The following is a 24,637-nucleotide window of genomic DNA, read 5'->3' as shown; positions in this document are numbered from 1 at the left end:
CCACTCAGACCCACTCATAGACTCACACACCCACTTTCAGACCCACTCAGACACTCATGCACCCACTCACACATCCACTGACATTGACAGGCCCTGTGGCCAACCTGTGCTGCACATGGCCAAAGGCCATACGTGGCGCGGGATTGGTTGGTTAGAAGGGCTTGACTGCAAGTACTGGCTACAAGGCCATGCCTTGCGACCAACCCCTGCCGTGCACGACCAAACGCCGTGCGCGGCGGGGTTTGGAGTAACATATAGTAATTACAATTATTTTACCTTAAACAGTCACATAAATTGACTGAAAAAAAAGAAAGGCAACAAGGACGTTATAGTTAGGTTCTGAATTTACTCGTTCAAAACCATTAAAATTCAGCAGTTATACTTAGAATTCTTTCAAGTAACTATAGCTTGCACCCTAAGGTAACTATAACTCGCGCCTTCGCCATGCACAGCTAATTACTCCACATATTATGTCATGAATGAAATCTTGTATGGCATCTTTGATATCCCTGCAAAGTTTGCTTTAACATTAGTGATAAGGAAACTGTGCAAGCCAAGGGTGTGAGTTATAGTTACCTTGGGGCACGAGTTATAGTTACTTGAAAGAACTCTAACTATAACTGCTGAATTTCTATGGTTTTGTGCAAGTAAATTCAGAACCTAACTATAACGTCCCTGTAACCTTTGTCTTTTCAGTGAATATATATGTGTGTGTGTGTGTTTGTGTGTGTGTGTGTATGTGATGAGTTATAGTAGTTTGACAGTATCAATGTCATTTGCATACATTTTTTTTACAAGCTACAAGTTTATTGAATGTTTGATCTCATGCCACTAAGGCAATACAAATATCACCCTTAAATACATAGCAATCATCAAAATACGTCATACTTCTTAAATTTCCATGCATTATAAATACCTTTTTTACCCCTATAATCAATTACATTTTAAAACTTACCCTTATTCAAACAAACTCTATATTATAAAAAAGGGAAGAAGAGGAAAACTATCAGCTTAAAGTTGCCTTAAACTAGCAATTACTTGTTGTTCGCAAAGTGCAAATTATTGTAAGTGCAAAATATTCATGTGGGCGCTTAGCAATAAAAATAGCCTACTGCAAATCTTTGTACAGAATCAAAAATGTTAAACAAAAAGGATAATTATAACTGTGCCATCTGCACCAATAGAATTCCATTATTACCAATAAAATAAGGAACCCTCATAATCCTGAGTCATATTCAAGAAAACTCCAGAACATACAATGGGTGTTCCGCCGGCTGTGGACCTCCAGGGTCCGCAGTTGCGTGGCGATGGCATGTCTGATGGGCGTTTACCTGCATGGATAACACAGACAAAAGGAGAAAGTCTTGTATACATGCACCATACCAATAGAAGTGGTCACTACACATCTGTCACAGCAAGTAGGCACACATACCAATCCTCTCTGTTCACACGCCTTCACAAAATGGCATCTGCATGCATCTACACACTTCCCATTTCACATGTTCGAATAAATGTCAAACACAACACCTATCACACATGGCTGGGCCACTGAACTCACCTGCTCCTCTGGCTCCCCATATAACTGTTTATACAGGGGTAGGACCTCCTCCACTAGCTTATCAAGCTCTTCGTGGGTGATGGCAGGAGCCCGATCACCTGCAGGACGTGGCATGATGGTTCCCAGAGGCAGTACAAAGCAGCTCACATCGTGGAGGGTTTGCTGGCAACAGTGTCAGGAGTCAAGTGAGCACAAATGCTGAAAATGGCGGTCACGGCCACCACATACAGGACCGTCAACGCTGACGGTCATGCCCATTGGCAACAGTTCGCCAAAGGCAGCAATGTTAACCAATGACAGGTTGCACAGGGGTTTGCGAAGCCTACTGCCATGATGACTTCCGCCACCGGACTTAGGTCACTTCCAAATGTCCACTACAGTAGGTCTGGCGCCTGCCATTTTGGGCAGATGTAATTGATGGATGTGCTAAATAATCTTCGTCAGTCACTTACTCCCCCTATTTTCAGTGTAATTGTATGTTGGGTCATCATGGTTGTGCAACATATTGTGATAATCTTTACATAGTAATGTGTTCAGGCTGTCTATATGTTGAGACCTATGTAAAATTACTCTAAGGTACATAGGCCACGGCTAGGCATAGGTGAATACCAAAACATATGTATAATGAGTCCATGACAGCAAAGTCACCCACACATGTACAATGACATATGTTTCATATGTACATTCCAATTTACATGTAAGCCAATGTGCAGCAGTGAGGGTGAATTAGGTGCATATTTATCGTCTGTATTTCATATGTCAGCAGTCCGATGCCACTTCTACAGATGTTAGGTGTCAGGTAATATACAATGTGTTGGTGATGTGTGCATACTGCATAACTCATTGTTCATTCTCTCCTCTTAACATAGTTATCCTGCCATGAGGAAAAAGAGACAGCCACCAGTGTTCCGTCCACCAGATGACCTGGCAACCATGGAGGACAGGCATGTCATCCAGACATATTGTCTAAATCGTCATTTCATCATGGATATATGCACACAGTTTAAGCCAGATCTGATGCCTGCCACTCACAATCCCTATTGCAAACCTCTCTTAGTTCAAGTCTTGCCAGTGCTACACTTCCTTGCCGCAGGGTCCTTTCAGAATACTGCCGCCTTAACATCAGGGATGCCTCTGCCCATGTTCATTCTGAAGTTGAAGGATGTACTGTGTGCCTTGTTGAAGCCCCTGGACAGCTACATCAGGTTCCCCCATGTAGCCCCGGTCCCTCCCTGTGCCAATGAACAGGAGTATAGGAACAGGAAGAACTACCACTCAATCAACTTACAGGTGGTGTGTCTGGTGGAGCAGTACATCTCACAAGTCACAGACAAGTTTCCTTGATCAGTGCATGATTCCTACATAATGCGGAACAGCAATGTCCCACATCTGATGGTATGACTACAGACAGAGAGGGCCTGGCTGCTTGGTAAGTATGCATTGTATTGTATGTTTCAGTGTTTAGTCACCTGTCATCACATCACAGCCAGTCACTGACGCTATTTATGTTTTGTTCTACCATTGTGTTCACAGGTGACTCTGGCTATCCAAACATTCCTTGGCTGTTTACACGAGTGAGGTACCCAGCCATGCCAGGGGAACTCCCTTTCAATGAGGTCCATGGGAAGACAAGGCTTGTAATCGAGTGAACATTCAGGCTCCTGAAGGCAAGATTCAGGTGCCTGGACCAGTCTGGAGGTGTCCTCCTCTACTCACCTCGCAAGGTGTGCCATATAATCGTTGCCTGCTGCATGTTCCACAATCTAGCCCTGAGTTTGAAAGCATGTTGGTCTCCAAAGGCTTGAAAGGATTGACTTGGAAGAGATTACAACGAGATTATAAGGACAAGAGAACATTGCTCTTTAAAACGCCCTTACAAAAATTATATGAGACGTCAGATACTGTTGATAGCAGAGGGGGAGGCAGTAGGACCAGAGGCTGGAAATGCTGATGTGGCAAGTGATGAAGAGCCAGAGGAAGAAGGAGCAGCTGACTCTAGGACAGAGCTCATCAACCAGTACTTCCACTGACATCCAGGTATGTGAAGTGGACCTGTACAAGTGTTGCGTGTGCACATTTTTATGTGGATGGCTGCCATAACACCTTCTGACTGGATTCATCATTGGTGGTGTAATGAGCTCCTATCTGTGAGTTGTGGAGGCTGACTGATAGATTGTAAGGTGTACAGTAATAGAGGGTCTGCTCAAACATGTATTGTTACATCTGATCCTAACATTCACTTCTGGAATAGACTATCCAGAATTGATCTGTTTCTTGCATTTTCCTTTCCTCTTTTCCTTCTACTCACTGCTATTGCATTTTGCCTCTGCAACCTATGGCTTGAGGTATTCATTGTCAGCAGCCAATGTTAGTAGGTGACAGGCATGAGAGTTAATTACAGATAGCAGGTAAATTGCATATAGTTACAGGGGGTGTAAACTTGTTTGTACTCCATACATACATGTGGAAATGTGACAGCTTTGTCCTCTCCTATTACCAGTGGTGTTCGGGGGATGTGAATTGGTATTGTTCATGTCAGTTGAAGTATGTGGCACTTGTGTGAAGAATGGATCATGGGCTCTGGCTAAACAGTGTATGGAGTAGTTTGTGATGAACTTGGGGACTGGCTGTGTTTGTATTCTGAAGTTGCTGTACAAGGTGCAGATTTCTGTAAAATGACAAAGCAATAAGAACATTACTCCAGGTATAGGCCCTATGTTTGTGTATGGTTCATGTTTTGGGTCCTCAGTGATGTCATATGTGTGTTCCACGGGCTATGTGATCATGTAGCTATGTTATGTGTATGTGATGAGTCTTTACCTGGTGATATATCGGTCCATTCTGGATGCCCCTGCTTTGTAGGTGGTTTACTATGGCCATGACTTCTGCTACCTGTATTTGTGCATTGCGTACCACCATGCCTTCCATCCTGATAGTATTCTCTGTCATGCTCTATTTACAGATTGGAATACTGACTATACTATGGTGGTGGCCTGGATTGCAACCTCTCTGACTATTGTCCTGTGACATCTCTGTTGTAATATTTATCATGCTGTGGGTGTCTCTGTCTGATGACCATTACACTGGCTGTTTGATGCAGGGGGGCATGACCCCACCATATTTGGCAAGCATGGCAATTGTTGAGGTATGAATAAAGACACATATACAGTAGTTTGTGATTTATTGCGCATATCATGATGAATAAGGTCAAAATCATAGTGGTCAAATGAAAAAAGGGATGATGGGACGGATCCTAGACCTTCCCTAGGCTCCTTTTTACCTACAGATATAATAGAAGAAATCGATTCCTTGAACAGTACAGATGACCAAACTCCCTCACCACCAAAGAAAAAAAGAAGTAGGCAGACTATTAACCCTAAAATTATACAACCAACCTCACAGTTTTCCAAAGGTAGGAAATTAATAACTGAAACGCATGGGGGACATGCAGTAACACTATCACCAGACACTGATGGCCCCTTTCAAAAACGTATGGAAACTCTTTTCAAGAAATTGCATGGTAAGCTAGACCAGATAGAGTCAAAAGTATTTCTAGAATTTAAGGAGATAAAAGAACGTATAACTAAGATAGAGGCAAGTGTTAATACAATGACTAAAGCGAAAAATGTGTCCCATAGTTGTGACACTCTACCAAGTGTAGATATAAGGAACAATGCAATGACAGGGAAAGAAGACTCCAATGAAAGAAGTATAGGAAAACGGCACTCCATACAGAAAGAGACTCCACTGCCTAAGGATCCCACGACCAATCATATGGAGCAATTGGATAGGAATCATAGATGCCAGTCCTTGTTTAGAAATAGATCCGTGAAAGAGGTATTACAACTACCACCAGATGCCACACCATATACAATCATTCTAAAAAATGTTCCCAAACTAGGACCAGATATCACTGAGACCTGGACGGAGTTACGTAATAAGGTAGTACACTGGATGGCAGAGTACATATGTATACCAGATATACTATTTCGTGAAATTTTATATGTGAGAAGAGTTGATTGGGTGGGATATTTGGAGAAAGTGGTTAATTTTCGCAACCCTCATTTTGTGGGCCAACTATTAGCGGACTTGGATAAAAGATATCGGACCCGCAAAAATCGGAGGAAAGAGATTATGGCTGTTCCTTTAGGATATTTTTATAGAACGATAAATACCTTAGGCACAAGAGACATGGGGGTTACAGGGGAAACATCCAGTAAACTGGTGAGGTACAACAAACTAGAGAGTTCCAACCGATTTGCTCCTCTGAGTAACATGGTGGATTTGGATTGACAACAGGAAGACATGAGTAGAAAAGAGATTCTGCTACCGGATAAAACGCAACCTACTATTGTAGCCCCTTCTCTCAAATTTCCAGGTTGCAATGGTAATATTGAGATAGATGGGAGACCCCTAACAGGAGACTTAATTACACTCATGTCATGGAACATAGCTGGAGTAAAAACGAAAATGGATGAGACGGAATGGCAGACCATAATAAGTTCATCACATATAATCTGCCTACAAGAGACTTGGCACACAGGATCCTTTTTTATTGAAGGATATGCCATGTTTTCCACTCCAGCTACCGCCTCACCTAGCGGAAGGGCAAAGGTAGGATTAGCAACATTGATCTCAACACTGGTTCCTCATACTCTGGTGAAATCTTCCCTTGATTCCCCTTATTATCAGTTTTTATTTCTCCGGATAGATGGGATTCTAGGAATTGTTTTAAGAAACTACTACAATAATAAATTTGATGGCACCAACAGAGTAGTGGCATTGACTCTTGAGGAAGAACTGCAAACTTTTGTAAATGATATAACCTCAAGCTATATAATAATATGGGTTGGAGACTTTAATATTGAGGCATGCCAGAATACTATAGAAAAGACATGTGGATTTTTCGACGATGGGGGAAGTGCACAATTGCACTTCTTACATAATAACTATGGAATTGTATTGAATGAGATATTATTTAGATATGATCTAGAATTGATGGAGCAAGACGGGCTTAAAGGAATGAAATTACCATCATTTATAGGAAGAGGACATTTCTCATTAATTGACCATATACTAATATCAAAGAGTATTATGGATATGGTCGAATCCCTGATGATTGAGCCAACCATCTACAGTGATCACAATCCCTTGGTGCTAACTCTGAGATTGGTTAAACCTTTTAATATAGGGGAACACTTGCCAAGGAATATAGGAATAAGAAGGGAAAATGGCATTGTAATTAAATGGACTGGGGTAAATGAAACAGATGTGATGGAAAAAGTTGTAACACGACATCATCAAGACCTTCTCACATGTACAGAACCTAATCAAAGCCCAAATGAGATCCTAGGATCTTTCATCCAGCTTAGAAATGCCATTGCAGGAAACCTAGTGAGAACAATGTGGAACAAAAAGAGCGGGAAAGTGGGGTGGTTTGATCATAATTGTTCATTAGCAAGTCAGGAACTAAAACAAGCCCTGCAGGCTCGACCAAGAAACAGGGAAGAGGTAATTATTAAACGTTCTAATTGCAAACTTGCACTAATCACAAGGAAGGCACAATTGAGAGCTAGGGCATGGGCTGATCTTGAGCAAGCAACAACATTAAAAGATAGAACTTTATTTTGGAAAACAATTAATCAACCATTCCTAAAAAATAATGATGCACTCCAAATAACAGTACATGTCCCGTCATCAGAATGGCTTTTACATTTTGGCTTAATTTTTAATCCAGATAACCTGACTACCCATATATTGAATAAGGGGATAATTGAGATAAAGCCACCCTTTTTGCAACCAGTCAGTATAGGGGAAGTGAAATCTGCTATGGGAAGATGTTTGAAAGGGAAGGCACCAGGCCCTGATGGGGTGCCAGTAGATGCCTACTTGACATACACCGATCTGTGGTGCCCTATTTTGATACAAGTCTTTTTGAGTGTAACAAAGGGATATATATTAACATCTTGGACTGAAAGCATAATCGTCCCTATTTTCAAAAAGGGAGATAGAGGTGATCCCAAATGCTACCGGCCAATTTCACTCCTAGATACGTCCATCAAATTGTTGGGAAGAGTACTCCTAGAAAGACTAGAATTATGGGCTACCAAAAACCATATACTCACAGAGGCCCAACTGGGATTTAGGCCTGGGGTTGGTACTCTGGAACAATGCAGAAATCTTAACCTAATAATAAGTAAATATACAATAGCGAGGAAGGGTCATATGTTCCTCTGCTTTGCTGATCTTAGTAGTGCCTTTGATTTGGTGAACCATGCTAAGCTGTGGAAAGTTTTGACAGACATGGGTGCACCCTTAGACATAATAAGTTTTTTGGCACAACTATATAAACATTTAACAGCACGGGTGAGATATGGAAGAAATGGTGAGTGTACCCCAGGCTTTAGGATAGGGAGAGGAATACGTCAAGGCTGTGTCCTGGCACCCCTTCTGTTCTCCCTTTACATAAATGGAGTAGATGGCTATTTAAAAAATATGCAAATCGATACCCCAAAAATAGGAGTATGCCCTATCCCAGTCCTTCTATATGCAGATGATGCTGTATTGTTGTCACAAACTGCAAATGGGCTGCAGAGGCTAATTGAGGGGTTTGTGGAATTTATGGAGGAAAGAGATATGTTGCTAAATCTGAGCAAAACTGTTGTAATGACTTGCGGGCAGGGGAAAGTCAGGAAAAAAGCTTTCTTTATTAAAGGTCACAAATGTGAGGAGGTGAATGGATTTACATATCTGGGTATACAATTTTCTAACACAGGACATTGGAAACAACATCTAGAAATCATTAAGATGAAATATGTTAGGACAACTGAGGCTGTTTTTAGATTTTCAAAACAAATTGGTAATAAACCCCTTAGAGAAATGCTGCAAATCTACAAAAGCAAATCAATTAACAGCATTACATATGGTTCTGCCCTTTGGGGCTTGATGCCCGAGATCCACTCATTACATGTACTAGAGAATACTTTTTTTTGCAGACTATTAGCGGTGCCAAATACTACTTCCACATTTATGGTACATAAGGAGTTGGGTTGCCCTTACGTGGAAGATCTAATATATACCAATGCGTTATTGGCTTGGTATGGTATTTGGTCTAAAGAAGGGACGCTTTTTACCCATAAGATTGTTAAAGATTGTCTTACATTAGAATATTGGGAGAGAATTCCGTGGTTTATGCACCTAAAAGATTTGCTGAAAGGCATAAATCTAGTTCCAAACTTGGACAACCCAGATATTATCCTCCAATTTAGCAAGAAAGAATTGAAAGATCAACTTATATCATGGAGGGTCTGCGAAAGAGAAAACAGGGAACGTAGGAAGATAACAGTAGCACTTTATATGACTGAAAATAATGAGCCAATGCCAAATTATTTGATGAAAGTAACAAACATCCAGGATAGATTTTATCTGACTCGAATGCGCTTTAGAACGCTACACTTCTTGGTAGCTTTCCCAAAGATGAGGATTTGGAGTAAAAGTTTACCTAAGTGCCCCTGTATGGGACAATTTGCACAATCCACAATGCATTTTATTATATCTTGTAAATTTTATCACGATGTTAGGAAGAAATTTTTAAAACCCTTATTTATTACTAATAAATTATTCTATTGCAGAGAAGCATTTAACTACCTATGTAATTTGGATACTAATGAGAAATGTGATGCAGTGATAAAATGTATTCTAAATGCCATTGAATTAAGGAAAAAGCTGTCATTTTTAGAAAACCTTCAGTATGAGAATGAATAATTCTACAATCTGTAGTAGTAAGGGTTTTTATTTTATTTATTTATTTATTTATTAGTAATGTTTCTTCTTCTGTATTTTATTCTATTGTATATTTTACTTATTGTTTTAAAGAGACTGTTTTTTATCTTTTGTGGAGTAAAATCCGAATAAAGATTGATTTGATTTGATTTGATTTTGACTTAGGTCATGGTAGATGGATTCATCAGAATAGCACCTGCACCAGTTGGTTACAAAGGTCCCGTGCTCTTGTACCATGGTAAAATGGAATCATATCTCAGAACAGTCTACAGGGTGTCTCAGTAGCACACAACGGTGACATATCAGGCGAGGTTCACTTCCTGGCAGTGGGTTTGGTCTTGGCATCTGCTCCAGCCGGATGTCTGGGTGGATCACCACGTATGCAGGAGGTTCTTCAGTTACAGAGAGAGGGGTGTCTGTGGCCTGTGGTTCCCCTGGCAGGGCCTGCATTCCACTCACTGCCGCAGTTGCAGATGGGGCAGATGTTAGGTTGCTAGTGGAAGGGGCCTAATGGTGTGTTGAGTAACCAATGAGGGTGGTATTGAAGTCCCTCAGCACCCCTGCAATGGTAGCCATGGTCGCATTGTGTGCCTGCCGCTGCTGCATGACTACCTGGTGGTGTTCCCTCTGCAATCTTCGATTCTCCCCCAACATGGTGATAACTTGGCCTATCCAGTCCTGAGAACTTTGGTATGGCCCCAGGACTTGGGAGATAGTTTCCTGGTCAGTGGAGTCCCGTAGAGGTCCTACCTGTTGGGTTATGTGGTGGAATGTTTTGGTGGAATGTTTGACATGTAACGGTGTCTAAGCAACAGGACAGAATGCAGGGAGTAGAAAGATTGTGAGCAGTGACAGCAGTGACAGTTGCTGCTGGAGCTGCCAGGGTTGGTACAGTCTTACTTACTGAAAATAAACCTTTGGAAGAGAAAACCTGGATGGCGTCTTTTTCAGTGGCGATGAGGATGGGATACCAAGAGTAGCCAACACCGGCAGAGTGTCAACCGTGCTGGGAAGAAGCAGATTTGGTGTGCATTGTGCCAAAAAGAAATTGTGACCTGGAAACCAAGAAGTGTGGAGTGTACAGTGGAAAAGAACCTAGGAAAAACTGGATGAGTCTGGGAGGGGTTGAACATCTAAATGTAAAGCAGAAAACAAGGAGGAGCGTACTTAAGGATCCAGTCCTACAGGCTGAGGTACTGTGTAGTGAAGTCCGTAGGGTGTTTTGGTACTTTCTGTATGAGTGAACGCTAAGACAGATAAGAACTGTGCGAACTATTTGTACAATATAAGTTTTACAACAGTATTTCGGGAACAGCATGGGACGCGCAGCGGCGTATTCAAACCTACCACGAGGAACAACCGTTACGAATCCTCCTACCGCAGAGGGGCTCGTGCAGGGAAGCTGTTACTGCACGGGTTGCTCCAACGCGCATCGGAGGATCACCGCAAGGTACAGCCGCTGCGAAACCTCCCGCTGCAAGGGGGCTCGTGCAGAGAAGCTGTCACCGCGCAGGCTGCTCCACCGCGCTCATCGGGGGACAAGCGATGGAGGATGACGCTGTAACTACGGCAAACAACGTAGAGACGCTCTGTGTTGCCGAGACAAGGGCAACCACCTCTGGATAGACGTATGCTGTCAAAAACATTAGTAAGATTGACGTTGCTATAACCAAGGCAACAAACGTAAGGATGCTCCGCATTACTGAAACAAGGGCAACCGCCTTTATAAAAAGGGACAAACGTTGTCAAAACAACGCTGAGGGCATCGACAAAATTAATGTGGTAGCGTTGGCAAGAGATGACATTATTGGAACTGAACGACCATCATGATAACGCTGCAGGTTGCTGAAATAAGTATGGACATGCATAAATGGGGAAATGAGTGTTAAAATGTATATGAATTGTTCCGGTTTGCACTGTCATAAATTTGTTTTGTTCCATTGCTGTTAACACAAAGCAGTCAATCGTGCCTCCTCCCACGTTATTGGCTGTACCTGGTGGACCGAATATGCCGTGGGAAGATTGGCACAAAGCCTTCGAGACCTACTTGGAGGCTTTGGGTGGTGCTATTTTTACTGCTAAGCAAAAATTTGCTTTATTAAAACATAATCTGGAAGTGGAAGGCAGGAAAGTACTGAAAACCTTACCATGTGACAACTTTGCTGTAAATGGGGAAGGCTCTGATGAGGAGACAGAGGAGGATGATGTATATACCAGGGCCATGATAGCACTGGAAAATCATTTTAGTAAGAAAGTGAGTATTGTGGTAGAACGTCACAAATTTTTCTCAAGAGCACAAGCATCCAGTGAATCGATTGACCAATTTGTAAGTGCTTTACGAACATTGGCGAATACGCGCAAGTTTAGGGATTTGCACGAAGAAATAATAAGGGACCAGCTAATAAACCGCACTAAAAGTTTAAAGATTCAAGAAAAACTCTGAAGCATGAAGGATCCGTCTTTGGAGGAAGCGATTGTCATTGCACGGCGCATTGAAGATACTTCAAGATATATTAAGGAATTAGGAAAAAATGATGCTGAGCAAGTGACAATGCAAGAAGTTGATAGAGTTAAGAACAGTAAGGGTGACTGGAAAGTTGAAGGGACAAGGAGATGCTATAGATGTGGTAGTATGAGATACATGGCCTTTTCTGGGAATTGTCCGGCGGCAAGTGTCAAATGTTTTAATTGTAACAAGGTGGGACATTTTTCAAAAATGTGTAACCAGAAGAAGAGTACAGTAAAAAAGAAAAGTATAAATTGTCTACAGAACGATTGTAATGAAGGGGACAAAACGTCTTCAGATGAAGATGTTGACCGCATACAGGTGTTCATGTTAGGCGAAGCCGTTCCAGAAGAAGATTTGCTCGAAGATGATATTATGTTGTTAGATAATGATCGCTACAGACCACCTAATTGTGACGTGAGTTTAAATGGTATACACATCAGCATGTGGGCAGATTCTTGCTCCCCATACACACTCATAGATAAGGATGCATGGGGTAAACTGGGCAAGATGGAATTGACTGCTTCCAAAATTGCTCTGGTAGGGTATGGGGGTAGCAAGATATCGGTTATGGGGTATTTCTATGGGATGGTAAGTTTTAAACAGAGGGAAGTCAAGTGTTGTGTGTATGTGGTGGAAACTGGAAAGTGTTTGCTAGGGTGGAAAGAGCAAAGGGCGTTAGGTATTATATTGAACCCTAATACTAAGGAACAAGTGTTGACTGTGTTACGTGATGAATCTAAAGCAAAGAGTTGGGAAGTAGAATTTCCAAGGTTGTTTGGAGGAAAACTAGGTTGTCTGGAGAAGTTTCAACATAGGATCATCTTAAAGGAAGGTGCTGTACCCAAAGTACATAAAGTGAGAGGGGTACCATTGGTGTTAAGAGATGCGCTGAAAGTTGAATTGGCAAGATTGCTGCAGTTGGGAGTGATAGAGGAGATAGAATCGTCAGAATGGTTGAGTCCGGTGGTGTTGGCTCGGAAACCCAACTGTAAGATTAGAATGTGTGTGGATTTGAGGGATTTAAACAAGGAGATATGGGTTGATAGACATCCCCAACATACATGAGCTGTTGACCAGCATTCAAGGTGGTAAGGTGTTTTCCACACTGGATTTATCCAATGCGTATGATCAAATTGTACTGCATCCTGAGTCAAGGCATCTCACCTCTTTTATTACACCTGAAGGGGTATTTAGATTTGTGCGAATGTCATTTGGGTTGGCATCTGCCTTGGCAGTGTTCCAGAGGGTGATGCAGAGTTTATTGGGAACGGTTAAGAATGTGAAATTCTTTCAAGATGATGTTTTAGTGTGGGCAGAGAATGTGGAGGAACACAACGATGTGTTAAGAAGGGAATGTTCGATCCTGGTGGAAGCAAGCCTGACGTTGAGATGAATAAGTGCAAGTTTGAGTTCAGTACAGTAGAATACCTGGGTCATACAGTGTCTGGTGATAGGATTAAGCCGAGAGTTGGACTAATGGAAGCTATTGAAAAGGCACCCAACCCTGTGGATAAAGATCAGTTGAGATCATTTTTGGGCTTGGCTGAATATTATGCAAAATTTGTAAAGAATTTTGGTGATATTGCCCAACCTTTAAAAGCATTGATGAAGAAAAAACAAAAGTTTGAGTGGTCTGAGAAATGCCAACAAGCATTTGATACATTAAAGTGCAACATCATCGAGGCTGTCGAATTGAAACCATTTATAACGAAAAATCGTACAATTATTTCCACAGATGCGAGTATGTATGGCTTGGGAGCAGTATTGATGCAAGTGAGTAAAGGGAGAGAGCATGTGATTGTGTTTGCATCAAGAACGCTTAAAGGTGCAGAAAGCACATATTCTGCAATTGAAAAAGAAGCTCTTGCATGTTGGTGGGGGGTTCAACATTTCAGGAATTATGTTTGGGGTAGAAGGTTTGTATTATGAACCGACCATAAACCCTTGGTGGACATCTTTACAACAAAGGGTGCAAATCGCGCATCTCCTCGAATAGCTGAATGGCTCTACAGATTGCAAGAGTACGATTTTGTAATTGAATATGTGCCGGGGATAGCAAATGTGAATGCTGAATGTCTATCTAGATTACCAATTGAAGGATTCGTGGGTGAGGAAGATGAAGAATGGTTGGTGACGGACATACAAGCTATGGAAACAAAAGCGCTAGAAGAGAGTGTATGGAAGAGGGAGATGGAAGAGGATGTGCAATTGAAATTGTTAAATGATAATTTGAACAAACATTGGTGGGAGTTAAGAGAAGATGTGTCAATTGTGTTGTCAGATTTCAAGAATGTGTGGCCAGAATTATCGGAACATAATGGTGTTTTGAGAAGAGGTGACAGAGTAACAGTACCGCGCAATTTGAGAAAGAATGTATTGGGGATTTTGCATGAGGGTCATGGTGGAATGTCAGGTATGAAGAGGAAAGCTAGAGAGGATTTTTGGTGGCCAGGCAATGATCGTGATGTTGAGAGATTTGTTAGAAAATGCGTGTGTTGTGCGTGCAGCAATAAAACACACGTTGGAAAGAGCACTCCTGTGGTCCCTATACCGTTTCCTCGTGAGCCATGGGAGAAGGTGGGCATGGATGTGTGCGGTCCATTTGAATTGGATGGATGTGGTAAAACCTATGCCATTGTGATGATGGATTACTATTCTAAATGGCCAGAGGTCAGTTTAGTGCGTGAGATCAAGTCTGGCGTGGTCATTGAATTTTGTGAAGACGTGTGGAGGCGAGAAGGTTATCCCGAGGGTCTGGTGACTGATAATGGTCCGCAATTTACGTCTAATGAATTTAAGAACTATTTGGAGAACTGTGGGGTTAAGCATATCAAAACTGCTGTTGCACATCCCAGGGAAAATGGACTAGTGGAAAGATTTAACAGGGTGTTGGGAGAGAACATTCAGTTGGCTGTGCAAAATGGGTTGAGTTGGAAGAAGGAAATCACGGATATGTTATGGAACTACCGCACCACTCCGCATTCTCTTACCATGGAAACTCTGTTTAAGTTATTGAAAGGGAGGAAACCGTGTACTAAGGCCGTGCCAGGGTGGATGGGCAAGGCTGGTAGAAAGAGAGTGAATGAGAGGAGATTGAGGATTCATGTTGCTGAAGGGCAAGGGAGGTATGATGGCGGAGAAATGGGTGGTGTCGCAGAACGAAATCTGGCGGTTGGTGATTGGGTAAAAACAAAGAATTGGGAGAAGTCAAAAAAAGGCTTGTCCAGGTGGTCCGTACCCAAGCGCATAACGAAAGTGAGTATATATAGTGTGGTTGTGGATGATGGAAGAAAATGGAATGTGGGTAGTGTGGTCAAATGTAATGAGTTGGAAATGAGAAAGTGGAAGAATGTTGCATCCGAGCAGGGTGAAGAGGGGAGGAAAACGGTGTTGGAGGAAAAGAAAAAAAGAATGGTCAAGAGACCGGATTATTTGAGGGACTACATTGCATAGGCAGTGTAGGCAACACATATATTGTTGCTGAAGTTTTGACATTTATGTCCATGCGGGATATTTTGTTTTCGGAAATCATATTCAGTGTAAATAGTTATTGTATCTTATTTGTTATTAAGTTTATTTTGTTAAAGGAGGGAGATATGTTGGGTTATGTGGTGGAATGTTTTGGTGGAATGTTTGACATGTAACAGTGTCTAAGCAACAGGACGGAATGCAGGGAGTGGAAAGATTGTGAGCAGTGACAGCACTGACAGTTGCTGTTTGAGCTGCCAGGGTTGGTACAGTCTTACTTACTGAAAATAAACCTTTGGAAGAGAAAACCTGGATGACGTCTTTTTCACTACCCTCTGGCCCACAGCATCCCTCCATACACCCTACCCACAGCTGCCTGTGCCCACTCCCAGTGGGCCTTCATTGTCAGGGAAATCAATGTTTGACTCAGGTCCCTGTACTGTGGGGCACACACTAGATTGAACTTGCCTTGGGACACAGGTTGGGGGTGTGAATGGTTGCCTTTGATGTTGTTGCACCAGGGGTGGGGAGTGTTGATGTGGGCAGGGTGAGGCAGGGAGTCGTTGAATGACCAGTTGTCCCAGATGGGCCAGTTTGTTCGTCATTGTCCAGACATCCAGGCGGGTTGTCCTCACGGGGGCCTTCATCCTGCGGGGACTGGCAGTGTCTGGCATCCTCTCTATGGTGGCAATGGCTGGGTCACCTGTGGAGGGAGTGAGACACAGAGTAGAGTTCAGGTTGGAATGTGTGTTAGATTACCTCTTAATGAGATGCATGACGGTGGCTCTACATGATTCCCTGCAATGACATTGACAGATGCTGCACAGCACACCTTTGTTGTACATACTACTCTGTGGCTTGATTACCATACTCCATGTTGGGTGATGTCATACAGGTTTAGTACATATTGCTTTGGAGTTGTGTTCTGGTTTTGTCTGATAATTTACATTGCAGTTCACCTCTGTTACCTAGTGAATTGTGAGGCCTGCCACATTTCACAAATTATAGCGGTACAATACACAATTGTGTCCTAGTGGGAACACAGTATGTGAGTATGCCAGGATTATAGTCCTGTATCTAGATGTTATGCATGTGCATTGACTCAGCCATCTTACTTTCCAACCCACGTCAGTCTATTTCTGGCTTCCGCTCTGTGGCCATTAGGAATAGTCACTCACCTGTAGCTGTATGTTGTTTTGTATGCTATTTTGAATGTGCAAATGCATTTCTGTCATTGCCATGTACTGGTCCTCATTAGACCAATCTAGATGGTGCAGCTAGTACTTTAGTTGTACATGCATGAAATGTGACGGGTTGTGCACATTCAAGATGTTCAAAAAGTAGTGTTAGTGCATTCTGGGAGTTGTAGTGATTTGATTAGCCATTTGTTAACGTGCCATTGCCAACAGCTGTGGGGCAGCAGGGCTGCGTGGAGTGGTGGCATGCAGGAGAGGGGAATTATGAGAATAGGTGGGAGGTGCAGTGGGTAATTTAGTTAATTAGGGAGTATTCGGGTGGTGCAGGACAATACAGTGATGTGACATAACTGTTGTAGGTACTTCACAGACTCCAGTCCCCAGGTATTCCAGTCAGGCCCTCCAATCGCAATATGTCCAAGACCTTCTCCTCCCATGATGTGAACTGTGGGGGAGGAGGTGGGTGCCCAGTGGCAGTCTTGTGCTTGGCTTTCTTTCAACAGCTGTATATGTATTGAACACCATGTGCAATGAGTGTTCCCCATATATCTGTGGTGGATGGTTCATGTGAAGTGTATGGCATAGGCACAGGGTTAATGTTGCACATGACCCATGCTTGCTGCACCTAAGGAAGTTGTATCTGCGATGGCAGTAATGATGCTTCATATTATAGTGAGCTATTTTGCACTTACTTTCATTCCTCTAATGCCATACTCATTAATAGTATAATGTGTACAAACGTAGCATAGATGATGTGATGCCATCAATGATGTCATTTGACATGTCATCAGTGCTGTCATAAATGATGTCATAGAAGATGTCAATAGTGATGTAATATGTGAGGTCATAAGCAGTGCATGATGGGGACGCAGTTTACAGTTAGCTCTGCTAAGTATAACTGGTGAATTTCTGTGTTTTTTTAGTTCAAAATGTTAATGTTGTCTCTGACATATTCACCAGACTATAACATTACTTTACTCTTTGTTTCTTAAGGGCATTTCTAAGTTTTTTAAAAACAAAAACATATCTTTTTATCATACCTAAGTATAACATTACTTTAACATTTGTTTTTTTCAGTGAATTTCTATATTTTTTAATGTATGTGCATCAAGGGGTGTTGATCACAGGGCCTTGTTTTTTAAATGGGAGGGGTGCCTTGTGGCCCCCTCCCCTAGCCTAATTAGACACTGATCAGCCCATGCCATAGCCTCATTAGGACCTGGGTTACCTTGTCCACCTGGGCCTGTTTTTTAAATGGGGGGGGCACATGTCCCCCTACTCAAGCCTCATTAGGTCCTGAGGACCCCATCTCCCAGGGCTTTTTGTATCTGTTATTTGTGTGAGGGAAGTTTGCGCCTCTGCTGTCCACACTCTACCTTTTGTGTGTGTTGATGCAGCTTGCAGTCAGATGCTATATCTTGTGTATCTGTGTGTGAAGCTTGCATTGCTGTCTTCTTTACTGTATCTGTTCTGTGTGTAACAGTATCATGTACCTATGCTGCTCATGCTGTGTCTTTTGTTTGTGTTGAGGAAGCTTGGACTCAGGTGCTGTACCTGTGATGTTTGTGAGCAAAGTTTGCATTGTTGTCTTTACTGTGTCTGTTCTGTGTATGAGGAAAGCGTGGATTGCTGGAAAACTACAGACCCATCTCTCTGCTCCCGTTCTCAGCCAAAGTAACAGAAAAGGCCATCAACCAGCAACTCACTGAATTCCTCGAGTCACACCAAATCCTAGACCCATTCCAATCCAGATTCAGAAGCAACCACAGCACCAAAACAGCACTCCTAGCAGCTACCGATGACATATGTGCCATACTAGACTCTGGAGGCACGGCTGCACTCATCCTCCTCAACCTCTCTGCTGCATTGGGCACCATCTCCCACTCAACCCTCTGCACCAGACTACATGACGCCGGCATCCAAGATAAAGCACTGGATTGGAGCAGGTCCTTCCTCACCAGAAGAACAAAGTGTCAGACTGCCGCCGTTCACGTCAGAACCCAAAGGCACATGCTTCAGAGCGCCCCAAGGATTATCACTCAGCCTGACGCTTTCCAACGTCTACACGATCCCTCTAGCCAAGATCATCAAACAACACATGATAAACATAGTCTCCTACGCCGACGATACCCAACTGATCCTCTTCCTGTCTGATGACCCTGCCTCCTGGACTCCTCACTATCCATGACTTGCCAAGTCAATGCTGTCTCTCCGTCATGCTTCCACACCCTCTGAATCCTTCGAAAGATCTTCAAGTGCATCCCCTCCAACACAAGGAAGACAGTCACCCACACACTCATCGCTAGCAATCTGGACTATGGCAACACACTCTATGCCAGCATCACCAAGAAACTGCAAACAAGACTACAAAGAATCCAGAATGCAGCAGCCAGACACATCCTGGACATCCCGACCCAGCCACATCTCCTCCCAACCTCAGAGACCTACACTGGCTCCCAATCAAGAAGCACATCACACACAGACATGGAACACGCTACCGCTCAAACTCAGGCAGGCTGCATCACTGAAGCAGTTCAGGAAGCACCTCAAGACCAGGCTCTTCAATTGAGCAGCACGCCCACAAACAGCACCTTAAGACCCTATAGGCGATTAGCCATGATTTAGAAATCCCTGATTGATTGATTTGATTGATTGCTTTCTTTCTAACTGTATCATTTGGTGTATAAAGGAAGCCTGCACTGATGCTGGCCCGCTCTATCGGTTCTTTCTTTTGTTCTAATAACGCTGCCTGGGATCCCAGCAGACACAACAAAAGTTATGGTCTTGTGCTGGGAGTTAAAGCAACGCTCATGGGATCTTTTCCATACTGCTAACATCCATAGTGTCCTCTTCCATTTCATCAGTTCTGCCGCAGGGTCATGCCAGGGTAGTGAAGGGCGAGGGTCAACCTCAAATCTCAGAATTGGAAAATATAAATGTGTTTAGGCAGAATAATATTTTAATTCTACAGACCCAGGGCAGTGAGATAGATCAATCTGCAACTGCGTAGCCTACTAGTCAAGTCAAGTCAAATTCTTTATTTCCAAGAAAAACATTCTTACAGAAATACTGCACATTTTCAAACTCATGCATGATACAGTTTGAATAGCCTAATAAAATATATTTTATAATATTTTATAATATTTTTCATAGCTGGGATATAGTTTATATCAAATAACCAGCCCATCGGAGTGACACACAGTAACTACTTAGCTAGCACTAACTTCAGTTAACATTGCCTTCATATGAAATCTGGGGGCCCTCGCACTTTAGGGGATGGATTTCTAACCCTCTGATGCAAAGGAATAGTTCAGTACATCAGCATTCAACTAGAAAGCCAGATAGACTTCAGACCCTAACACAAACCCGATTCGCAATCGTAAGCAGGCAGTGTTTTCTGGTTACTATCCATTCTTCTAGATGAGTTCAGGGAAACAATCTTTTGTTTATGAGAAACACACTCAAAGGAACCTGTAGTTAAAATGCTTATTTTAAAATCCTCAGTCTAGTGCGCAGTGTATGAATGATAACCACACAGAATGCAAAAATAAAAGCGGTTAGACATGTAATGTTCAGGGATGAGAAGATACTTGTTTCTAAACTTTTTAGTGGATTTCTGACAACCTAATACCCTAAAGCAATTTCTAAGGGCTATACTAAATCTTTAGCTAAAGCATTAAATAGCAAAACATGCTCTATAAGTTACTTAGGATGAATTGCACTGCATGACTTTTGAATGGCTGACTATCAGAGTTCAACCGTGAAAGCAAAATTATGTGCATTCATTGGAGGACACCTTCTGCACAAGTACTGGAATCAACTCTCTAACAGAGAGCTGGGGGATCTGCAACCAGGTATGACTTCTGGAGATATTTCTGGTGCTAAGGCCTCTCCTAATCAATGGTCAATTTCTGGGGTGTGTTTTATAACATTTTACCACTATTTTATCTTATATTTACAAAATAAGTCAGCCAGCCTGACGGTGGCCCCCCTGTCCAGCACCCTCGTTATGTTCACGGTCTGCATTGTGTGGCTGCTGGTGCACCCTATGGGCGACAGCATTACCACTGGCTCAATTTTGAGCAGGAGACAATGCTGCTGCCTGTTTCCTGTTAGGCTGAAGCCCTTCAGCCTAGCAGGAAACACGTAATAGGTCCTCTGGGGTGGTCTCCACTACAGCGGCGGCCACCCTGTTGAGAATTTGGTGGATGGGCTTTCCCGTCCGCCAAACTCCAAATGAGGGCCTTAGCCTACTGTCAGACTAAACTAACATGGAGCAAAAACATCAGAGCCATTTGCATGTTGATATTAAGCATCCATCTTTGGAAACAATAAGCTTACACTGTAAGGGGCCATATTATAATGCCTGTGCCTATTAGCACAAAGAACAAAATGTCAGCCTGCAGAGTTGTCATCCATGATGGTATCAGGATTTTGGTGTGTGCTAAGAACTTCACACTTTTTATCAGAGATAAAGAAAAGCTGACAGCTATCACAGAATGAAAACAGCCTAACAGAGTTAGCATCTCACAATGTCCACAACAGCCTCAATTTCTAAATGCTAAACAGTAGAGTTGGAACTGTGATTTAACATTTTGGGGGTCATTCCGACTCCCGCCGGCCGCGGTAACCGCGGTGCCGGCGGGAGCCGCCAGAATACCGCTGCTCGGTCAGAAGACCGCCGCGGTTATTCTGTGTTTCCCGCTGGGCTGGCGGGCGACCGCCAGAAGGCCGCCCGCCAGCCCAGCGGGAAACCCCTTCCCACGAGGAAGCCGGCTCCGAATGGAGCCGGCAGAGTGGGAAGTGTGCGACGGGTGCAGTAGCACCCGTCGTGAATTTCAGTGTCTGCTATGCAGACACTGAAATTCTCAGTGGGGCCCTCTTACGGGGGCCTCTGCAGTGCCCATGCCATTGGCATGGGCACTGCAGGGGCCCCCAGGGGGCCCACGACACCCCTCACCGCCATCCTGTTCCTGGCGGTCAAAACCGCCAGGAACAGGATGGCGGTGAGGGGGTCGGAATCCCCCAGGGATTCCTCAGGGCAGCGGAAAACCGGCGGGAGACCGCCGGTTTTCCGTGTCTGACCGCGGCCAAACCGCCGCGGTCAGAATGCCCTTAGGAGCACCGCCAGCCTGTTGGCGGTGCTCCCGCCGACCCCGGCCCTGGCAGTCAAGGACCGCCAGGGTCGGAATGAGGCCCTTTGTGATGTTCTGTTACATCTGAAAAGGCAGCAAGTATTTCAAGTAAAGTCAAGTAATAAATATTCATATTTCTGAAGCACAAAAAGTCTTCAGTTTACATAGTCAGGGAGCACGTATTTCAAGCAAATTCAACTACTAAATATCAATATTTCTGAAACATAGGCAATCATCTGCTTAAGCGGGCAGCAAGTATTTCAAATATAATCAAGTAGTAACAAGTATTACACTTTCAGAGACACAAGCGCAAGCCTCTGCTTACCTAGGCAGGCAGCAAATATTACTATATCTGAGGCACAAAGGCAAACAGTTGCTTACATAAGCAGGAAGCAAGTATTTCAAGTAACGTCAAGTATGAGTATTAATAATTCTGATACACAAGAGACAATTATCTGCTAACATAGGCAGCCACCAAGGGGCTCATTCTGAGCCCGGCGGGCGGCGGGAGCCGCCCGCCTGGAGGGAGCCGCCAAATGACCGCACCGCGGTCAAAAGACCGCGGCGGCCATTCAGACATTTCCTCTGGGCCGGCGGGCGCTCTCCAAAAGAGCGCCCGCCGGCCCAGAGGAAATGCCCCTGCAACGAGGACGCCGGCTCAGAATTGAGCCGGCGTAGTTGCAGGGGTGCGACGGGTGCAGTTTGCACCCGTCGCGTATTTCAGTGTCTGCATTGCAGACACTGAAATACACAGTGGGGCCCTCTTACGGGGGCCCCTGCAGTGCCCATGCCATTGGCATGGGCACTGCAGGGGCCCCCAGGGGCCCCGCGGCACCCCCTACCGCCATCCTGTTCCTGGTGGGAGACCCGCCAGGAACAGGATGGCGGTAGGGGGTGTCAGAATCCCCATGGCGGCGGAGCGCGCTCCGCCGCCATGGAGGATTCCCCCGAGCAGCGGGAAGTCGGCGGGAGACCGCCGACTTTCCGCTTCTGACCGCGGCTGAACCGCCGCGGTCAGAATGCTCGTGGGAGCACCGCCAGCCTGTTGGCGGTGCTCCCGTGGTCGGTGGCCCTGGCGGCCACCGGCCGCCAGGGTCAGAATGACCCCCCAAGTGTTTAGAGTAATCTCAAATAATGAATATTAATATTTCTGAGAAACAAAAGGTAATTATCTGTTTCAGTGGAAAGGTGGCAAGTATTTCAAGTAAAGAGAAGTACTAAATATTAATAGTTCTGAGATGCAGGCATTCATCTGCTTACATTGAGAGGCAGCAGGTAGTAGGTGTTTCATGTGAAATCAAGTTATGAGTATAAATATTTCTAAGGTGCGAGAGGCGATCTTCTGCTTACATAGACAGCCAACAAATATGTCAAGTAACTTTAGGTAATGAGTATTAATATTTCTGAGGCACAAAGGCACACATCTGCTAACACAGGAGGGTAGCAAGTATTTCAAGTAATGTGTTTACATAGACAAACAGCAAATATTTCATTTACAGCAATATAATAAGTACTATTATTTCCTAGACACAGTCAATCATCTGCTTATATAGGTGGGTGGCAAGTACTTTAAAAATGCCCAGTAATGAATATTAACAATTCTGAGACACAAAGACAATTATGTTCTTAAATAGAAAGCAGCAAGTATTTCAGGTAAAGTCAAGTAACTAGTATTAATATTTCTGAGACACAGAGGTAAACATCTGCTTACAGAGGCAGGCTGCAAGTATTTCAAGTAAAATTGAGCTATGAGTATTAAATATTTTGAGACACAAAGGCTATTATCTGCTTACATAAAAAGGCAGCAAATATTTCAAGTAAAGTCAAGTAGTGAGTATTACCATTTCTGAGACACAGGAATATGTGACAGAACAACTAGGTCCTAAACAACTATAGCCTAAACCACTACTGCTAAACAACTAAACAGTCTCTACAACTAACTACTGAACAACTACTGTCTGAACAACTATTGTGTCTGAATAACAATTGCCTGAACAACTAATATATATATATATTCTAAACAACTAATAAACCATAAAAACCAAAAGGAAAACCTTACCTTAAAACTAGTTGTTCAGGCAATTGTTATTCAGGCACAATTGTTGTTTAGACAGTAGTTGTTCAGTACTTAGTTGTAGAGACTTTTTAGTTGTTTAGCAGTAGTGGTTAGTCAAGTAGTGGTTTAGACCTAGTTGTTCAGGATGTTTCCCATTTCTGAGGCCTAAGATGTGATCTTCTGCTAACATAGGCCAACAGCAAGTACATCAAGTATCGTTAACTAATGAGTATTGATATTTCTGAGGCCTAAGAGGTGATCTTCTGCTAACATAGGCCAACAGCAAGTACATCAAGTATCGTTAACTAATGAGTATTGATATTTCTGAGGCCTAAGAGGTGATCTTCTGCTAACATAGGCCAACAGCAAGTACATCAAGTATCGTTAACTAATGAGTATTGATATTTCTGATAAGCAAAGGCAAACATCTGGTTACATAGGCAGGCAGAAAGTATTTCAAGTAAAGTCCAGTAATCAGTATTGATATTTTTGAGAAACAAGAGGTGATCGTCTGGTTAAATAGGCAGGCAGCAAGTATCTCAATGAACTTCAAGTAATGAATATTAGTATTTTTTTAAAACAAAGGTAAACATCTCTTTATGTAGGCAGCAAATATTGCAGGTAAAGTCAAGTAATCAGTATTAATATTTCTGAGGCACTAGAAGTGATAATCTGCTTACGTAGCAGGAATCATGTGTGTCAAGGAAACGGAATAATAAGTATTAATATTTCTGAGGTGCAAAAGGTGACCATCTGCTTACATAGACAGGCAGCAGGTATTTCAAGTAAAGCCAATGAGTACTAATATTTCTGAGACACAAGAGATGATTATCTGCTTATATATGCAGGTATTATGTATTTAAGTAATGAATATTAATGTTTCTGAGAAACAAACGGTAATTGACTGTTTAAGAAGATATATGGCATGTATTT

General features: G+C 43.1%; 1 protein-coding gene across 1 annotated transcript in view; it reads left to right on the top strand.

The window, feature by feature from the left end:
• Positions 1-24,637, top strand: part of LOC138262262 (trimethyllysine dioxygenase, mitochondrial-like) — a 304,888-nt gene that overhangs the window by 219,859 nt on the left and 60,392 nt on the right. The gene's annotated exons all lie outside the window — the stretch shown is intronic.

The sequence above is a fragment of the Pleurodeles waltl genome, chromosome 10, assembly GCF_031143425.1.
Source record: "Pleurodeles waltl isolate 20211129_DDA chromosome 10, aPleWal1.hap1.20221129, whole genome shotgun sequence".
Classification (NCBI taxonomy): Eukaryota; Metazoa; Chordata; class Amphibia; order Caudata; family Salamandridae; genus Pleurodeles; species Pleurodeles waltl.
The sequence above is the reverse complement of the archived record's forward strand: the minus strand, read 5'-3'. Positions and strand labels throughout refer to the sequence as shown.